General features: G+C 42.9%; 1 pseudogene; it reads left to right on the top strand.

The window, feature by feature from the left end:
- Positions 1-1,057: 1,057 nt before the first annotated feature.
- Positions 1,058-3,971, top strand: LOC124694873 (annotated as a pseudogene).
- The last annotated feature ends 16,193 nt before the right edge of the window (positions 3,972-20,164 follow it).

Here is a 20,164-nt window from a genome sequence, read left to right as displayed (position 1 = left end):
CTTTTTTCATCGATGGAGAAGAGTGGATGTGCTGCCAACTCTTGTTTGCTAAATCATATCATCAGAAATCTACTGCAAAAGGGAGAGATAGTTAGAGCTGGAAATTATATGTCTAAAGCTGATGGGAAGAACTGCTCGCTTGAAGCTAATACTGTTTCGCTGCTGATCTCTCTTTTTTCAGCGGAAGGGAAATATAGGAAAAACATAAACTTGCTCCCTAAAAAGTACCAGTTTCTGGAAGGAGCCGCTGGAGGTCTGAAGTTCAATAATTGAATCATAATATTTGAACTTAACTCTTCACGAGGTACACTTCAGTTGTTGCTTGCCATAGTCCTTCTGGTGGCACAGGAAATACATATTATTTTTAAATAGAAATTCAGTCATGGTTTTTCATTTTCCATGTGTTGAAATTTTGAAAAGATAAGACTGATTTTTCTCTGGATCTTTTCTCTATTGTAGGACGAGGAAAGGTAGATCAAGCAGTCTCAATCAGCGGATGGCTTATTAAGGATAATGGCTTCTGATAGCTACTAAGGAGGGCGTAGATACGGTAGTGTGGGTATAAAAGAAGAAAATATGTGTGTATGCTTGAGAGAGTGGAAATTTGTGTGATGCAAGTTAGTATAATAGTATTTTCTTAGTAGATATCCCGTAGTTTGATCACCCGGATGATTCTTCAATAATGGGGTCTGCGGTGTAAGAGGGATGCAGCTGTTTGGAGTCATTTATTCTGAACCATTAGTACCAACAATCTATGATGACTCAAGGAGTTCCATGTACAAAGTTTAAAGGTACTGATTGCAGCCCCATATGTTTTAAGTATATATGCTGGTAGGTTTGGGGCCACATTGCATGTTCGAGGTAGTCTAGCTTTTCTTTGGCATGTAGAAACCTTGAATCCCATGAACACCCGTCATTCTATTTCTTAGAGTTGCCCCAGAAAAACTAAAGATAAGAAAAGATAGATAAAATTGCATCAAACAGCATGCTTTGTGGCATTTGTTGCACAGAACACAGAAACACGCTCATTTTTGCAGCTAGCACAGTTGTTGTTTAATTTGGTTCAGTTTACAAGGTACGCCTGCCATAGCTTGCAACATTGCTTACCTCCGAAGTGTTTGCCTCATCTGAATTTGGCCTCTGATGATGTCTCACAGGGTGTGCTGCTGGATGGCCGGGAGGTCGCTGTGAAGCGGCTCTTCCTCACCACGAGGCAGTGGACCGACCAGTTCTTCAACGAGGTGAAGCTCGTCAGCCAGGTGCAGCACAAGAACCTCGTCAAGCTCCTCGGGTGCAGCGTCGAGGGCCCCGAGAGCCTCCTCGTCTATGAGTACTCTGCAACACCAGCCTTGATCACTACCTATTTGGTAATAATAGATAGAAAACTATTTCTGCACCCTGAAAAAATAATTGGTGCTTCGCATTGTGGATTTTTATGAATTTGACATCTTACATGTTTGTTGATGCAGATGCGTTGAAGAAGAATGTGTTGGATTGGGAGCAGCGGGAGGAAATCATCCTCGGGACGGCGGAGGGTCTTTCATACCTCCATAGCGCCTCCGAGATCAGGATCATACATGGGGACATCAAGGCCAGCAATGTACTGTTGGATGAAAAGTTCAGGCCTAAGATTGGTGACTTTGGCTTGGCGAGGAACTTCATGGAAGATCAGACCCACCTTAACACCGGCCTCGCCGGAACCTTGTAAGTTATAATTTCTTGAGGCTCTGGGGAAATAGCAACTAATCTGATGGAGGAAAGAATTTCTGCAAACAAAATTGTGATATGCATGAACAAGAACACTGTGCCTACATTTATGCAGTGGATATATGGCCCCGGAATACATCGTCCACGGGCAGCTGACGGAGAAGGCCGACATCTACAGCTACGGCATGCTAGTCCTCGAGATCATCACCGGCCGGAAGAACCACAACTCGGTGGCGTCATCGGCCGAGGGACTCTCCCTCATGGCACTGGTACACTCACATTTCACCCTATTGCCAAGTACAAGTGTAGTGTAGCATTCCAGAAAACCTGATGGATCTATCAATGCTTCTGCCACCCATCCGTCCTCAGATATGGAAGCACTACAACGCAGGCACCATGATGGAGCTCCTTGACCCGAACCTCCAGGAGGAATGCCCGGAGAGGGAAGCTCTCAAGGTGTTCAATGTCGGTCTACTGTGTGCGCAGGCGTCGCCTAACCTCAGACCGCCAATGTGGAAGGTGGTGGAGATGTTGGGCAGAGGGGATAGGGTACTGGCACGCTCGACTGAGCCTCAGTTCATCGACGTAAAGGGGTCGAACGCGAATAGTTATGGCTCAGGGTCGATATTTTCGCTGAAGTCGAACTCCGAGAAGTCACCGTTCTCCATGAAGTGAGTAAGTGGAGTGCAGGCCAGGTCATTAATTGGGTGTCAAGGATCATATTAACATTTTCCATTGTTTATGTTAGGATGATGTTGAAGTACTAACGGTAAGCGTTGTAATCACATAATCACGTGTGTACGATGTACTCGTTCCGTTCTGATTTAGTCTATATTCTAGAAAAAAATGAGACAAATTAGTAGTCCATTTATTAGTACTCTATTTAGATATTTGAATAACCAATCCAAGCTACGTTGAAAATAACAACATCCAATAAAGAGAGTAAAACCACCTTGTTTTTAGTGTTGTTGTCGACAAAAAACTAGAATGTAGAGTATTTCAGAACAAATTTTGGAGCTAGAATGTAGACTATTTCAGAACGGATGGAGCAAGTATATAGAGAAATGTCAATTTTGTTAAATATTCAAAGAAATGCAGTATTGACTCTAATACTCCATACATAAAACCGTAAGTTCTTTGGCTAATTAAGCATAACAGAATCCAAAATGCTCCAAAAAAATACACATTGATCATACATAAAACTCAAATTAAACAACCAACATCACTCTCTCCTTTTCCCCCTCGCACCGGCTGAGATTCAGTAGGCGCGTAGTATCAGCTAAAAACAGAGGGAAAAAAATCAGAGAATTCACCTTAGAAATAAGATCAAATTACCTTTTCGGAAAAGTAAAAACAAGCGTGACATAACAGAGATGGACCGGCAACGATTCTTACGGGAAATCGTTGAGCTGTGTATGCATCTGATCTGGTCGTTGTCAGTTTTGTCTCGGGGAAAGTCCAAACTTGCTGCTGAGAACGAGTGAAGCATGGCTTAATTTAATTGACTCAGCCGTCCAAGATGGAGACGGTTCAAGTTCAAGTCAACAACCAGCATCAATCATCATCTTTCATCTTCTTTTTTGAGAAAATCTTTCATCTTATTTTTGTTTCTCATTCAGGGACTTATATGCAGTATTTAGCTTGGAGATTAAAAAACCAGTGTGCAGTGACATTCACATCAGAAATTCGTTAAAGAGGTACTAGTACATATCTAGTAAAAAAATATTGCAATAAAAATCATAGGGCCAGCACAACTGCATAAGTGAAGGGCGAAATGATGGAGCTTACAATAATATGGGATAACAGAACCAAATTTAATCTGCAACAGGAGTAAGCTGAAGCGTATTTTTGAAAGGAAAGTAGCGACCCGGACGAATGGAACCTGGGTGCGCGCGCACCCATTTACGAAAAGTTCAAAAGAATGCTATTTAAAATTTTCAAAAAAATGTGAAGTAAAATTTAGCATGTACATATTATGTTGATACTTACTCGTGTGAGTTTTCACGAAAAAACACATCGCCTCCTCCCCCCAGCTCCATCGTCCAGAACCAAACCTAGGTCGTCTTCCTCCTCCAGCCGCCGGGAGACAAGAACTCCATGGCTGTAGTAACCCAGGACCAAAACAGCTGAAAAATACATCTGTAGATCAGGAGGGAAAGCCTGTACAACACAAGACCAGGCTTAACACCACTTCTACCTCTGAAAGCTCTTCAACCTGCAGGTATCAGTTCTCTACATCTGAATCTAACATCCAAAACCAGTAGCTCTTCCAAAACTAACATCCAAACCAGTACCTCTTCCAGATCAAAAAATTAAAATTCTACATTCTTTTTTCTATTTGTTGTTACTGGGTAACATGCAAACCTGTAGCTCTTGTACAACTCACCACATCTAGAATTGAAATCACTGTTTTTTTCCTACATTCACCAGTATATTTTCTACTTTTAATAACTGGTGTTTGCAGTAGCATGTATCACATAAAGTACAGGTTGCAAGAAAAATGAACAATTGAACCACTAGATCTGTACGGGTTGAAAACATCAGAATCTACATTCTTTATCTACTTGTTGTTACTTGGTAACATGCAAACCAGTAGGTTCCCATGATCTATACTTGTAATCACGGTAGTATCTTTTCTTACATTCTATACTTGGTAATATTCTTTTTCCTACATTATCTTTTCTACTTCTAATAACTGATGTATGCAGTAGCATGTATCATAGAAAGTACATGTTGTAGAAAAATGAACAATTGAAGGACTATGTCAAACTGCGAGCAAGTTTTCCTACATATTCTGTGACTGGAAACTCATATGGCAGTATATTACCTAGTAAGAACAGTACATTACCTAGTAAGAACAGTACATTACCTAGTAAGAACAGATAATTTTATGATTGCAGACATACTGACTGTATAATCAATTCCAAATAGCATGTAAAAAAAGAGCTTTTCATGCTCAGATGCAAAACTTAATAAGAGTGGATCAAAAAGGACATGTAGAACTTGAAACATATGTAGATTAGCTGCATTAAAATTTCACCAGATGCATCAGTACTTTGACATGGTCAGTCGACTGCAGGTTCATCAGCAATGATGATCCATGCATGAAATTTGCAGGCCATTGTGCATGTACTTTAAAATGGAAGAAAACCATGCATAAAATAACTACGCATGTAAGATGAAACTAGTGATATAGGATGTCATGATGATGGAGCACTGCCTTCTCGCAGTAGCATCTAAGACATACTACTTTTTATACTAGGTAGAGAATATACAGCAGCAACATGTTCTTGGCAGCTTCAAGCTTCAGATGCAGCATCAGCAGCATGTTTCTCCTTGGTTCTAACACTTCTGCTCTAGCTTCTTGCTTATGACCTGTAAAAACATCAAGTAGGAAGATTATGTTAGAATGCATGCAGTTTTGTAAGGTTGCCAACTCAAAATAGAACATACAATTTGAATGGATCGTAGCGAACAAGAGGGGGGTGAATGGCGCTACGGCAATTTTAGTCTTTTTCAATTTTTTATGCAACGGAAGGTAAAGGTGAGAACTTTAGCAATAGGGGTGATCCTACAATGATTCGAGGATAAGTGCAACAAGTAAAGGAAACAAACAAGATAACGAAAGTAAGGAGCGAGACAACAGGGGGCGCGGAGGCGAGGCGAGGTTTGTTTCCCGCAGTTCCTTCCACAATAGGAAGTACGTCTGCGTTGAGGACGTGCTAGTCTCACACTAGAGACTAGACGGCCACACCACGAAGGAAGGCCTCACCTTCTTCCTCGAGAGAGCTCCACGAAGGTGCTCTCCCTCTTCCACTAAGGCACCGGTCGAGGCGGTGATTCCTTCACAAGGTTGGGGCGAGCTCCACACACAAGGATGCTCCCAACACCCTATGGATCTAGTACATCACCAAGCTAGCCTCCATAGCTGCACATCTCCAATGCTCCACCATAGGAACCCTTCTCCAATGCTCCACAATAGGAACCCTTCTCCAATGCTCCACAATAGGAACCCTTCTCCAATGCTCCACAATAGGAACCCTACCACCAAGATCCACTAAGGAATAGCTAGTATTGGTGAAATCTCTCTTGGTAGAACTATAGATCGGGGTCTCCTCCACCAATACTCAAGGTTTGAGCAAGATTGGTTGGATGGTGAAGGAGATCCTCAAGGATTAAGCTCAGCAACAATGGAGGAGAGAGAGAGGGAAGAGATAAAATCGTGTTGGGGAAGAAGGAGCCCTTAAATAGGCTCCTCCAAATCCAACCGTTATGCCCAGTTTTTTCCTAAGCGGTACTACCGCTTCTGGGAAGCGGTACTACCGCTCTGAGTTCGAATTCCCCGCATCTGGTCCATGGACGCAGAGCGATACTACCGCTCGAGGTACCGCAACAGGGTCCAAACCTTACTGGACTCGAAGCGGTACCAAGGCGGTACCAGAGTGGTACAGCCGTAACTCGTTTACGGTACCTGGGCGGTACTACCGCTCGTGAGCGGTACTACCGCTCCAGGTACCGTAAAGGTACCGTAACCAGTATTGTGGGACGATTTCAGCGCAGAACTCAGAGCGGTACCGTGGGGCGGTACCTATAGGGGTAGCGGTACTACCGCTACAGGTACCGGTAGTACCGGCCTGGCTAAAACTGGTTTTCTCCCCTTTTTCTCTCCAGCCATGTCACCTCGCTAAACACACACAAAACCAGAAAACCTATCAACTACGCTTCAGTCTTCCGATCTTGACGTATCCAGTGAGGTCACCGTGCACTTGCAAATCTAACAATGATACTCAAGGCACACAGTGAGATTACTCAAGTGTTGTCATCAAACACACAAAACTTGGGGTGTAAATTTTGCTCTTACAATCTCCCCCTTTTTGGTGTTTTATGACAACACAAGATTTTACAATAACATATGATATTATGATGAGATCCTTAGATTTGCAAAAACTCGACGGAGCTCCCCCTACACATGTGCATAACACAAGTATGTATTTGAATACAAATACACATGTTCTAGAGACATCACTCCCCCTAGTTTTTACGAACCAAGCACATATGCAACACGGATAGATGACATGTTCAAGTAGCATATGCACAATATGGAGGCAAAATAAGATCATGCAAGGAGATTTGGGTGAAGTTATCATACCATAGCCTTGAGAATACCCAAAATCACCATAAGATGCCTCCATAGGGTTGTTGATGTAGCCAAGAAAAGATAAGTAACTAGAACCAAAAAGGCTACAAACAACAAAGGTCCCATCCACATAGGAACTTCTCCCCCTTTGGCATCGGAACACCAAAAAGGAGGGTAAAGAAACTATAAGGATGGAGAAAAAGAACATACAACCAAGCTTGCAAAAATCACGAGAAAGCAAGCTTGAAAGAGGTTCTTCAAAAACAAAAGGAAGAAAGCAAAGAAGAAAGACAAAAGAAGATCACAAAGAAACGACAAGAACCGAAAAACCCTTCAAAGAGAGGGGGGTTGGTGGCCGAGGCCACCGTGTAAGAGTATAGTAGTGTGAGGTCGTGTAGATGTATCTAGGACTCACGGACTACAACTCAACATGAAGCTCATAAGTCACTCAATTGACAAATAGCATATGTTTTGGATTTCTTTATGCATTATGGGGGGAGGGATAGCTCAATGGATTTAAACCGCACTCCCCCTATGTTCATGCGTGCCTTTCATGTAGATACAACGGTTAGGAGTGGTATGTGCGCACGACGGTCAAGCAAAGTTCGATGGATCAATGATATTTAGCTCATGCCTCAACTCATTGAAACGCTTCTCATCCAAGGACTTCGTGAAGATGTCCGCCAATTGCTCCTTGGTGCCAATATAGGATAGTACAATATCTCCGCGAGAAAAATGATCTCGGATGAAGTGGTTCCGTATCTCAATGTGCTTCGTCTTGCCATGGAGAACCGGATTGTAGGCGATCTTGATTGCACTCTCATTGTCACACAAAAGAGGCACCTTGCTATACTCGAGTCCATAATCCCGCAAGGTTTGCCTCATCCACAAGATTTGAGCACAACTACTCGCCGCGGCAATATACTCGGCTTCCGCGGTGGAGACGGAGACACAATTTTGCTTCTTCGAGGACTGATGTCTACGGGTGCTTCTATTCTTGTAGACAGTGTTGGGCCTCCAAGAGCAGAGGTTTGTAGAACAGCAGCAAGTTTCCCTTAAGTGGATCACCCAAGGTTTATCGAACTCGTGGAGGAAGAGGTCAAAGATATCCCTCTCATGCAACCCCGCAACCACAAAGCAAGAAGTCTCTTGTGTCCCCAACACACCTAATACACTTGTCAGATGTATAGGTGCACTAGTTCGGCGAAGAGATAGTGAAATACAGGTGGTATGAATATATATGAGCAGTAGTAACGGCACCAGAAAATAGCTTGATGCTACAACTGGCGTATGGTTGATGGTGGGAATATTGCAGGCAGTACAGATGCAGTAAAACAGTAAACAACCGATGATTTCAGTATTTAGGAACAAGGCCTAGGGATTATACTTTCACTAGTGGACACTCTCAACATTGATCACATAACAAAATAGATAAATGCTACACTCTACACTCTGTTGTTGGATGATGAACACCACTAATTGTGTAGGATTACACGAACCCTCAATGCCGGAGTTAACAAGCTCCACAATATTCGATATTCATGTTTAAATAACCTTAGAGTGCATGATAGATCATTGCAATTACACCAAGTACTAACATAGCATGCACACTCGTCACCATCACACTATGAAGGAGGCATAGATCACATCAATACTATCATAGCAATAATTAACTTCATAATCTACAAGAGATCATAATCATAACCTACGCCAAGTACTACACGATGCACACACTGTCACCATTACACCATGGAGGAGGAATAGACTACTTTAATAACATCACTAGAGTAGCACATAGATAAATAGTGATACAAAGCACATTGCAATCAAAAAGGGATATAAATAAGCACTTCACTATGCTATTCATAACAGTGAATAAGTATTCTGTGAAATATAGCCTAAGAGACCCACACGGTGCACACACTTGTCACCTTTACACACGTGGGACAAGGAGTCTCCGGAGATCACATAAGTAAAATTCACTTGACTAGCATAACGACATCTAGATTACAAGCATCATCATATGAATCTCAATCATGTAAGGCAGCTCATGAGATTATTGTATTGAAGTACATAGGGAGAGAGATTAACCACATAGCTACCGGTACAGCCCCTTAGCCTCGATGGAGAACTACTCCCTCCTCATGGGAGACAGCAGCGGTGATGAAGATGGCGGTGGTGATGATGGAGAAGCCTTCCGGGGGCACTTCCCCGTCCCGGCGGTGTGCCGGAACAGAGACTCCTGTCCCCCAGATCTTGGCTTCGCGATGGCGGCGGCTCTGGAAGGTTTCTCGTATCGTGGCTTTTCTGTCTCGAAGATTTAGGTCAGGGACCTTTAAATAGGCAAAGAGGCGGAGTCGGAGGGCTGACGAGGCGGTGACACACTAGGGGGGCGCGGCCAAGGCCTGGGCCGCGCCACCCTGGCGTCTGGTGGCCCTGTGGCCCCCCTCTGGTCTCTCTCGGGTGTTCTGGAAGCTTCGTGAAATTTTAAGACTCTGGGCGTTGATTTCGTCCAATTCCGAGAATATTTCCTTACTAGGATTTCTCAAACCAAAAACAGCAGAAAACAGGAACTGGCACTTCGGCATCTCGTCAATAGGTTAGTTCCGGAAAACGCATAAAATCATCATAAAGTATGTATAAAACATGTAGGTATTGTCATAAAACAAGCATGGAACATAAGAAATTATCGATACGTCGGAGACGTATCAGCATCCCCAAGCTTAGTTCCTACTCGTCCTCGAGTAGGTAAACGATAACAAAGATAATTTCTAAAGTGACATGCTACCAACATGATCTTAATCATACTATTGTAAAGCATATGAGATGAATGCAGCGATTCAAAGCAATGATAAAGACAATGATTAAACAACTGAATCATATAGCAAAGACTTTTCATGAATAGTACTTTCGAGACAAGCATCGATAAGTCTTGCATAAGAGTTAACTCATAAAGCAATAATTTCATAGTAAAGGCATTGAAGCAACACAAAGGAAGATTAAGTTTCAGCGGTTGCTTTCAACTTTCAACATGCATATCTCATGGATATTGTCAACATAAAGTAATATAACAAGTGCAATAAGCAAGTATGTAAGAATCAATGCACAGTTAACACAAGTGTTTGCTTCTAAGATGGAAGGAAATGGGTAAACTGACTCAACATGAAAGTGGAAGAATGGCCCTTCGCAGAGGGAAGCATTGATTGCTATATTTGTGCTAGAGCTTTTATTTTGAAAACAAGAAACAATTTTGTCAACGGTAGTAATAAAGCATATGTGTTATGTAAATTATATCCTATAAGTTGCAAGCCTCATGCATAGTATACCAATAGTGCCCGCACCTTGTCCTAATTAGCTCGGATTACCTGGATTATCACCGCAATACATATGTTTTAACCAAGTATCACAAAGGGGTACCTCTATGCCGCCTCGTACAAAGGTCTAAGGAGAAAGCTCGCATTGGATTTCTCGCTTTTGATTATTCTCAACTTAGACATCCATACCGGGACAACATATACAACGAGATAATGGACTCCTCTTTAATGCATAAGCATTCAAGCAACAAATAATATTCTCATAAGAGATTGAGGATTGTTGTCCAAAACTGAAACTTCCACCATGGATCATGGCTTTAGTTAGCGGCCCAATGTTCTTCTCTAACAATATGCATGCTCAAACCATTCAACTCATGGTAAATCGCCCTTACTTCAGACAAGACGAACATGCATAGCAACTCACATGATATTCAACAAAAAGTAGTTGATGGCGTCCCCAGGAACATGGTTATCGCACAACAAGCAACTTAATAAGAGATAAAGTGCATAAGTACATATTCAATACCACAATAGTTTTTAGGCTATTTGTCCCATGAGCTATATATTGCAAAGGTAGAGAATGGAAATTTTAAAGGTAGCACTCAAGCAATTTACTTTGGAATGGCGGAGAAATACCATGTAGTAGGTAGGTATGGTGGACACAAATGGCATAGTGTTTGGCTCAAGGATTTTGGATGCATGAGAAGTAATCCCTCTCAATGCAAGGCTTAGGCTAGCAAGGTTGTTTGAAGCAAACACAAGTATGAACCGGTACAAGAAAACTCACATAAAAGACATATTGCAAGCATTATAAGACTCTACACTGTCTTCCTTGTTGTTCAAACCCCTTACTAGAAAATATCTAGACCTTAGAGAGACCAATCATGCAAACCAAATTTTAGCAAGCTCTATGTATTTCTTCACTAATAGGTGCAAAGTATATGATGCAAGAGCTTAATCATGAGCAAAACAATTGCCAGGTATCACATTGTTCAAGACATTATACCAATTACCACATGTAGCATTTCCCGTTTCCAACCATATAATAATTAACGAAGCAGTTTCAACCTTCGCCATGAAAATTAAAAGCTAAGAACACATGTGTTCATATGAACCAGCGGAGCGTGTCTCTCTCCCACACAAGCATTTATTCAAACAAAAACAAAAACAAAAACAAACAGACGCTCCAAGTAAAGTACATAAGATGTGACCGAATAAAAATATAGTTTCAAGAGAAGGAACCTGATAATTTGTCGATGAAGAAGGGGATGCCTTGGGCATCCCCAAGCTTAGATGTTTGAGTCTTCTTGAAATATGCAGGGATGAACCACGGGGGCATCCCCAAGCTTAGAGCTTTCACTCTCCTTGATCATATTGTATCATCCTCCTCTCTTGACCCTTGAAAACTTCCTCCACACCAAACTCAAATCAAACTCATTAGAGGGTTAGTGCATAATCAAAATTCACATGTTCGGAGGTGACACAATCATTCTTAACACTTCTGGACATTGCCCAAAGCTTCTGAAAGTTAATGGAACAGAAAAATCCATCAAGCATAGCAAAACAGGCAATGCGAAATAAAAGGCAGAATCTGTCAAAACAGAACAGTCCGTAAAGACGAATTTCTAAGAGGCACCAGACTTGCTCAAATGAAAATGCTCAAATTGAATGAAAGTTGCGTACATATCTGAGGATCACTCACGTAAATCGGCAGAATTTTCTGAGTTACCTACAGAGAATTCAACCCAGATTCGTGACAGACAGAAATCTGTTTCTGCGCAGTAATCCAAATCTAGTATGAACCTTACTATCAAAGACTTTACTTGGCACAACAATGCAACAAAATTAAGATAAGGAGAGGTTGCTACATTAGTAACAACTTCCAAGACACAAATATAAAACCAAGTACTGTAGTAAAATAAACACATGGGTTATCTCCCAAGAAGTGCTTTCTTTATAGCCATTAAGATGGGCTCAGCAATTTTAATGATGCACTCGCAAGAAATAAGAGTTGAAGCAAAAGAGAGCATCAAGAATCAAATTCAAAACACATTTAAGTCTAACATGCTTCCTATGAAAAGGAATCTTGTAAATAAACAAGTTCATGAAGAGCAAAGTAACAAGCATAGGAAGATAGAACAAGTGTAGCTTCAAAAATTTCAGCACATAGAGAGGTGTTTTAGTAACATGAAAATTTCTACAACCATATTTTCCTCTCTCATAATAATATCCAGTAGCATCATGAGCAAACTCAACAATATAACTATCACATAAAGCATTCTTATCATGAGTCTCATGCATAAAATAATTACTTCCCACATAAGTATAATCAATTTTATTAGTTGTAGTGGGAGCAAATTCAACAAAGTAGCTATCATTATTATTCTCATCATCAAATATAGGAGGTATATTGTAATCATAATCAATTTTATCCTCCATAACAGGTGGCACCAAAAGACTACTATCATTATAATCATCATAAATAGGAGGCAAAGTATCATCAAAGTAAATTTTCTCCTCAATGCTTGGGGGACTAAAAAGATCATGCTCATCAAAACCAGCTTCCCCAAGCTTAGAATTTTCCATATCATTAGCAACAATGGTGTTCAAAGTGTTCATACTAATATGTTCCATGGGTTTTTTAATTTTTGCATCAAACCATCCATGTCTTAACTCAGGAAATAGTTTTAAAAGCTCACTGTTGCTTTCCATTATGCCAAACTAGTGTAAAACAAGAAACAAAAAGATGCAATTGCAGGATCTAAAGGAAATAGCTTCGAGTACTTACAATGGTGCCGGAAAATAGCTTAGTAGCCGAGATCCGGAGTGTGAGTACCTTTTACCTTTCCTCCCCGGCAACGGTGCCAGAAAAGTGCTTGATGTCTACGGGTGCTTCTATTCTTGTAGACAGTGTTGGGCCTCCAAGAGCAGAGGTTTGTAGAACAGCATCAAGTTTCCCTTAAGTGGATCACCCAAGGTTTATCGAACTCGGGGAGGAAGAGGTCAAAGATATCCCTCTCATGCAACCCTGCAACCACAAAGCAAGAAGTCTCTTGTGTCCCCAACACACCTAATACACTTGTCAGATGTATAGGTGCACTAGTTCGGCGAAGAGATAGTGAAATACAGGTGGTATGAATATATATGAGCAGTAGTAACGGCACCAGAAAATAGCTTGATGCTACAACTGGCGTGTGGTTGATGGTGGGAATATTGCAGGCAGTACAGATGCAGTAAAACAGTAAACAAGCGATGATTTCAGTATTTAGGAACAAGGCCTAGGAATTATACTTTCACTAGTGGACACTCTCAACATTGATCACATAACAAAATAGATAAATGCTATACTCTACACTCTGTTGTTGGATGATGAACACCACTAATTGTGTAGGATTACACGAACCCTCAATGCCGGAGTTAACAAGCTCCACAATATTCGATATTCATGTTTAAATAACCTTAGAGTGCATGATAGATCATTGCAATTACACCAAGTACTAACATAGCATGCACACTGTCACCATCACACTATGAAGGAGGCATAGATCACATCAATACTATCATAGCAATAATTAACTTCATAATCTACAAGAGATCATAATCATAACCTACGCCAAGTACTACACGATGCACACACTGTCACCATTACACCGTGGAGGAGGAATAGACTACTTTAATAACATCACTAGAGTAGCACATAGATAAATAGTGACACAAAGCACATTGCAATCATAAAGGGATATAAATAAGCACTTCACTATGCTATTCATAACAGTGAATAAGTATTCTGTGAAATATAGCCTAAGAGACCCACACGGTGCACACACTTGTCACCTTTACACACGTGGGACAAGGAGTCTCCGGAGATCACATAAGTAAAATTCACTTGACTAGCATAACGACATCTAGATTACAAGCATCATCATATGAATCTCAATCATGTAAGGCAGCTCATGAGATTATTGTATTGAAGTACATAGGGAGAGAGATTAACCACATAGCTACCGGTACAGCCCCTTAGCCTCGATGGAGAACTACTCCCTCCTCATGGGAGACAGCAGTGGTGATGAAGATGGCGGTGGTGATGATGGAGAAGCCTTCCGGGGGCACTTCCCCGTCCCGGCGGCGTGCCGGAACAGAGACTCCTGTCCCACAGATCTTGGCTTCGCGATGGCGGCGGCTCTGGAAGGTTTCTCGTATCGTGGCTTTTCCGTCTCGAAGATTTAGGTCAGGGACCTTTAAATAGGCGAAGAGGCGGAGTCGGAGGGCTGACAAGGCGGTGACACACTAGGGGGCGCGGCCAAGGCCTGGGCCGCGCCACCCTGGCGTCTGGTGGCCCTGTGGCCCTCCTCTGGTCTCTCTCGGGTGTTCTGGAAGCTTCGTGGAATTTTAAGACTCTGGGCGTTGATTTCGTCCAATTCCGAGAATATTTCCTTACTAGGATTTCTCAAACCAAAAACAGCATAAAACAGGAACTGGCACTTCGGCATCTCGTCAATAGGTTAGTTCCGGAAAATGCATAAAATCATCATAAAGTATGTATAAAACATGTAGGTATTGTCATAAAACAAGCATGGAACATAAGAAATTATCGATACGTCGGAGACGTATCAAGGACCAACACACCAAAGATCTTCCAAGAAAGTGACACACTCCGGATGTAGACTTCCTATCAACCTTGTCGCCCGCCCAATCGGAGTCGGTGAAGCCAATCAAAGCAAAGTATGTGTCCCTTGGGTACCATAGTCCGAAGTGTGGGGTATCAACTAAATATCGAAAGATCCTTTTGACCGCCACAAGGTGGCTTTCCTTCGGACTTGCTTGAAACCGTGCACACATACCAACGCTTAACATTATATCCAGGCGAGAGGCACAAAGGTAAAGAAGCGAACCTATCATCGAACGGTAGAGCTTGGTATCTACCGCCTTGCCGGCCTCGTCAAGAGAGAGTTGACACTTGAGTTGCATTGGAGTTCCAATGCCCCTAGCATCCTTCATATCAAAGCGCTTGAGCATGTCTTGGAGGTACTTTGCTTGATTGATGAAGGTGCCTTGTCACATTTGCTTGATCTCGAACCAAAGAAAGTACTTGAGTTCACCCATCATTGACATCTCAAACCTATTTGTCATCAACATAGCAAACTCATCATTGAATTTTGTGTTAGTAGAGCCAAATATGATGTCATCTACATAGAGTTGGCATACGAAAAGCTCCCCATTGACCTTCTTAGTAAAAAGAGTGGGATCGATTTTCCCCACTTCGAAACCACGGTCTTCAAGCAACTCCTTGAGATGCTCATACCAAGCTCTAGGAGCTTGTTTGAGACCATATAGGGCATTTTTGAGCTTGAAGACATGGTCCGGGAAATGGGGTTCCTCGAACCCCGGGGGTTGTTTCACATATACTTCCTCATGTAAAGGACCATTAAGAAAAGCACTCTTAACATCCATTTGTTGCAACTTAAAGCCATGATGAGAGGCAAAGGCCAAAAGGATACGGTTGGACTCAAGCCTTGCAACGGGTGCAAAGGTTTCACCAAAGTCCACGCCTTCGACTTGAGAATAGCCTTGTGCCACCAATCTTGCTTTGTTGCGGATGACCATGCCACTTTCATCTTGCTTGTTCTTGAAGATCCATTTGGTGCTGATAACATTGCGGCAATGATCGGGTCGCTTCATGAGAGTCCACACATCATTCCTCTTGAAGTTGTTGAGTTCCTCTTGCATTGCATTCAACCAATCCGGATCTTTGAGAGCTTCATTAACTTTAAGTGTGCCATAGAGACAAAGGCGTGGTGCTCACAAAAGTTTGCTAGTTGCCTCCGGGTGGTAACTTTTCTCTTTAGATCACCAATGATATTATGCAAGGAATGATACTTGAGACGCAAGTGTCTTGTGGTAGGGTCTTCACAGCGAGTATCGGCTAAAGGAGATGATTCTTGTGAGTCCTCTTGGCCTTCATCACAGTTTAGATCCTCGCCTTGACCTCCATTATCGTTGAAAGGGGCATCATTGTCATGAGAGCCGGATGGCTCGGGGGTATTAGGAATAGTATTGTCCATAAAGATTATTCCCGAACCACTCGGAGAAGAACTTGAACTTGTGGTTGTTGTGGTAGATGAGCTTGTGGTGAATGTTGTTCTTGAACTTGTTGAGGAGAACTTGAACTTGGTTGTTGTTGTAGATGTTGAGGTTGATCTTGAGGTTGAGGTTGAACTTGAGGTTGTTGTAGAGGTTGACTTGCATTTGTAAGATCAACGGAAGAAGCTTGGCCTTGTGGTGGTAGATGGCTCCACTTGGGTGGAACTTGGTCCTTCCCCGGTACTCATAGAAGGTAGCTCTTGAGGTCGGCGAATGCCAACACCCATCCTTCCTATGGTAACCGGGGGAATTGCATCTCCTTTCTCACAAGAAGCACTTCGCTCCTCCACAGATCTATCATCTTCATCGAACATCACATCACAAGATTCTACAACACGTCCACTTGACTTATTGAAGACTCTATAGGCGTCAGAATCCGTAGCATAGCCAACGAAAATTCCTTCTTGAGCTCTTGAATCATACTTGGATAGGCGTGTGTATTTGACAAGTATGTAGCATTTGCATCCGAAGACCTTGAAGTATGACACATTTGGCTTGTTGCCGGGGTGTCTTCTCAAGACATTTGCGAAAGTAGAGGCGATTAGTAGCGTGGCATGCGGTAGAGATAGCTTCCGGCCAAAAATTGTAGTTAGACCTGTATTCCATCATCATGGTTCGAGCGGCTTCGATCAAGGTTCGATTCTTCCTTTCGGCGACCCCATTTTGTTGGGGAGTATATGGCGTGGAGTATTGGTGTTGGATTCCTTCTTCTCCAAGGAAGTCATCCAAGGTGTAGTTCTTGAACTCCGTTCCATTGTCGCTCCTTATTGCGAGGATCTTGTTGTCGTACTTGCGTTGAACTTGGTTGGCAAATTCCATCATGGTCCGTTGAGTCTCACTCTTGTACTTGAAGAAGAATACCCAACAATAGTGTGAATAGTCATCAACGATGACGAGGAAATACTTCTTTCCTCCAAGACTTTCATGAGATGGTGGACCAAAGAGATCAACATGTAGGAGCTCGAAGCATCTTGTGGTAGAGATGATAGTCTTGGCCTTGTGAGGAGCTCCATGCATTTTTCCTTGTACGCAAGCCCTACAAACACGATCCTTGCAAAAAGAGACATCTTCTTTTAGTCCGAGAATGTGGCCACCCTTGTGGAGACTTTGCAAAGTCCTCATGTTGACATGGGCTAGTCGGCGATGTCATAACCATCCCTTGTCACCTTTGGCGAATAGGCAAAGAGCGGAAGATGTTGTCTTTCCGGAGAAATCGACAACATACAAACCGTTCTCTACATATCCAACAAAAGCTACATTGAGTGTCTTGCTCCACAAGAGGACCACCATATGTTCATCAAAGAATGTGCATAGACCCATACGAGCAATTTGATGAACGGAAAGTAAATTGTAACCAAGGGTCTCGACAAGGAGGACATTCACAAGTGAGATGTCGGGTGTTACCACCACCTTGCCAAGACCCAATACCTTAGAGCACGTGTTGTCGCCATATGATACGGTAGAGAGAGAAGGCTCGAGGTCGACAACAATATCCTTGCTTCCGGTCATATGACTTGTGGCTCCACTATCAACCACCCATTTAGCGCCACCGGAAGCATAGTCCTACAAGGAATCAAGTATTGGATTTAGGTACCCATTTTTCAATGGGTCCTAGCATGTTAGTAACAAGGGGTTTGGGAACCCAAATAGTCCAATCAACATTGTCCTTTTGAGGACCAATAAAGCAAGCACGAATATGTCCATAGTAATCAACATAAAGAACATGAGAAGGGTTGTTAGAGCCGGCGAAACCCGTCGAGGCGGAGTTGGGTACTCCATCCCTTCTTGAGCTAGTGTCGCTCTCCTCAAGGTTGATCTTCATGTTCTCCTTGTTCTTCTTCTTCTTGGTCCTCTTATTCCGCTTCCTCTTTGGCTTGATAGCCGCTCCTCCTTCATTGCAAGAGCCCTCTTTGGCTCCATCTCTAGCTTCAATGACTCCTTCCAAGTACTTGGCTTGAACTTGGAGTCTATCAACTTTGGCCTTCAAACGATTGACTTCATCTTCATGCTCCAGGTGAGGATGGCAAATATCAAACACTTGGACTTCCTTTGCCTTGTTCACCCGGAAGTGTTCCATCAAAGCTTCTTCTTGGAGAGCGTTCATCTTCATGAGTAAGTGCTTGTCATTCTCCATCTTGGCAATGTCACTTTCATGAGTGCAACATGCACGGTTGATGACCCACAAGTATACGGGGTGTATCGTAGTATTTTCGATAAGTAAGAATGTCGATCCCAACGAGAAGCAGAAGGTGTTGACAAGCAGTTTCGATGAAGGATTCACTGTAAATGCTCACAGACAAGTATTCAGGGGGTTTTGATGTAGCAGATGAATAAAGTACGAGTAAGTAAATTGCGAGAGTAACAATTGCAGCGAGTGGCCTGATGACCCACAAGTATAGGGGATCGCAACAGTCTTCGAGGGAAGTAAAACCCAATTTATTGATTCGACACAAGGGGAGACAAAGAACACTTGGAAGCCTTAACAGCGGAGATGTCAATTCAGCTGCACCTGGAAACAGACTTGCTCGCAAGAGTTTATCAGTAGTAACAGTTTTATAGCAGTAGCGATAGTGAAATAACGAGCAGCAGAGTAACAAAGACAGCGAGTAGTGATTTTAGTAAACAGCGAGGATTAAAATATCGTAGGCACGGGGACGGATGACGGGCGTTGCATGGATGAGAGAAACTCATGTAACGGTCATAGCGAGGGCATTTGCGGATAATAATAAAACGGTGTCCAAGTACAAAGCAATCAATAGGCATGTGTTCCATATATAGTCGTGCGTGCTCGCAATGAGAAACTTGCACAACATCTTTTGTCCTACCAGCCGGTGGCAGCCGGGCCTCAAGGGAAACTACTGGATATTAAGGTACTCCTTTTAATAAAGTACCGGAGCAAAGCATTAACACTCCGTGAACACATGTGATCCTCACATCGCTACCATTCCCTCCGGTTGTCCCGATTTACGTCACTTCGGGGCCATCGGTTCCGGACAGCGACATGTGTATACAACTTATAGGTAAGACCATAAACAATGAATATCTTGATGAAGCAATAACATGTTCAGATCTGAAATCATGGCACTCGGGCCCTAGTGACAAGCATTAAGCATAACAAGTTGCAACAATATCATCAAAGTACCAATTACGGACACTAGGCACTATGCCCTAACAATCTTATGCTATTACATGACCAATCTCATCCAATCCCTACCATCCCCTTCGGCCTACAGCGGGGGAATTACTCACACATGGATGGGGGAAACATGGCTGGTTGATGTAGAGGCGTTGGCGGTGATGATGGCGATGATCTCCTCCAATTCCCCGTCCCGGCGGAGTGCCGAACGGAGACTTCGGCTCCCGCGACGGAGTTTCGCGATGTGGCGACGTTCCGGAGGGTTTACGGCGACTTCGACTTCTCCTCGTGCGTTTTTAGGTCGAGGCCGATAAATAGTCCGAAGGAGGGCGTCGGAGGCCGGCCGAGGGGCCACACCACGGGGCCGCGCGGGACCCCCGGGCCGCGCCGCCCTATGGTGTGGGGCCCTCGGGCCTCCACTGACTTGTCCTTCGGCTCCGTTAGTTTCCTGGGAAAATAGGGCCTTCGTATAAATCCGAGGATTTTCCCGAAAGTTGGATTTCTGCACAAAAACGAGACACTAGAGCAGTTCTGCTGAAAACAGCGTTAGTCCGTGTTAGTTGCATCCAAAATACACAAATTAGAGGCAAAACAATAGCAAAAGTGTTCGGGAAAGTAGATACGTTTTGGACGTATCATGGCCCAATCCTTTTTAGCACAAAGGACAAGCCGGTTTGTTTACTTATAATGACCAAATGTTCTTGAGGACACACGGGATTTTAGTCTAGT

Source organism: Lolium rigidum, chromosome 3, assembly GCF_022539505.1.
Source record: "Lolium rigidum isolate FL_2022 chromosome 3, APGP_CSIRO_Lrig_0.1, whole genome shotgun sequence".
NCBI lineage: Eukaryota > Viridiplantae > Streptophyta > Magnoliopsida > Poales > Poaceae > Lolium > Lolium rigidum.
The sequence above is the reverse complement of the archived record's forward strand: the minus strand, read 5'-3'. Positions and strand labels throughout refer to the sequence as shown.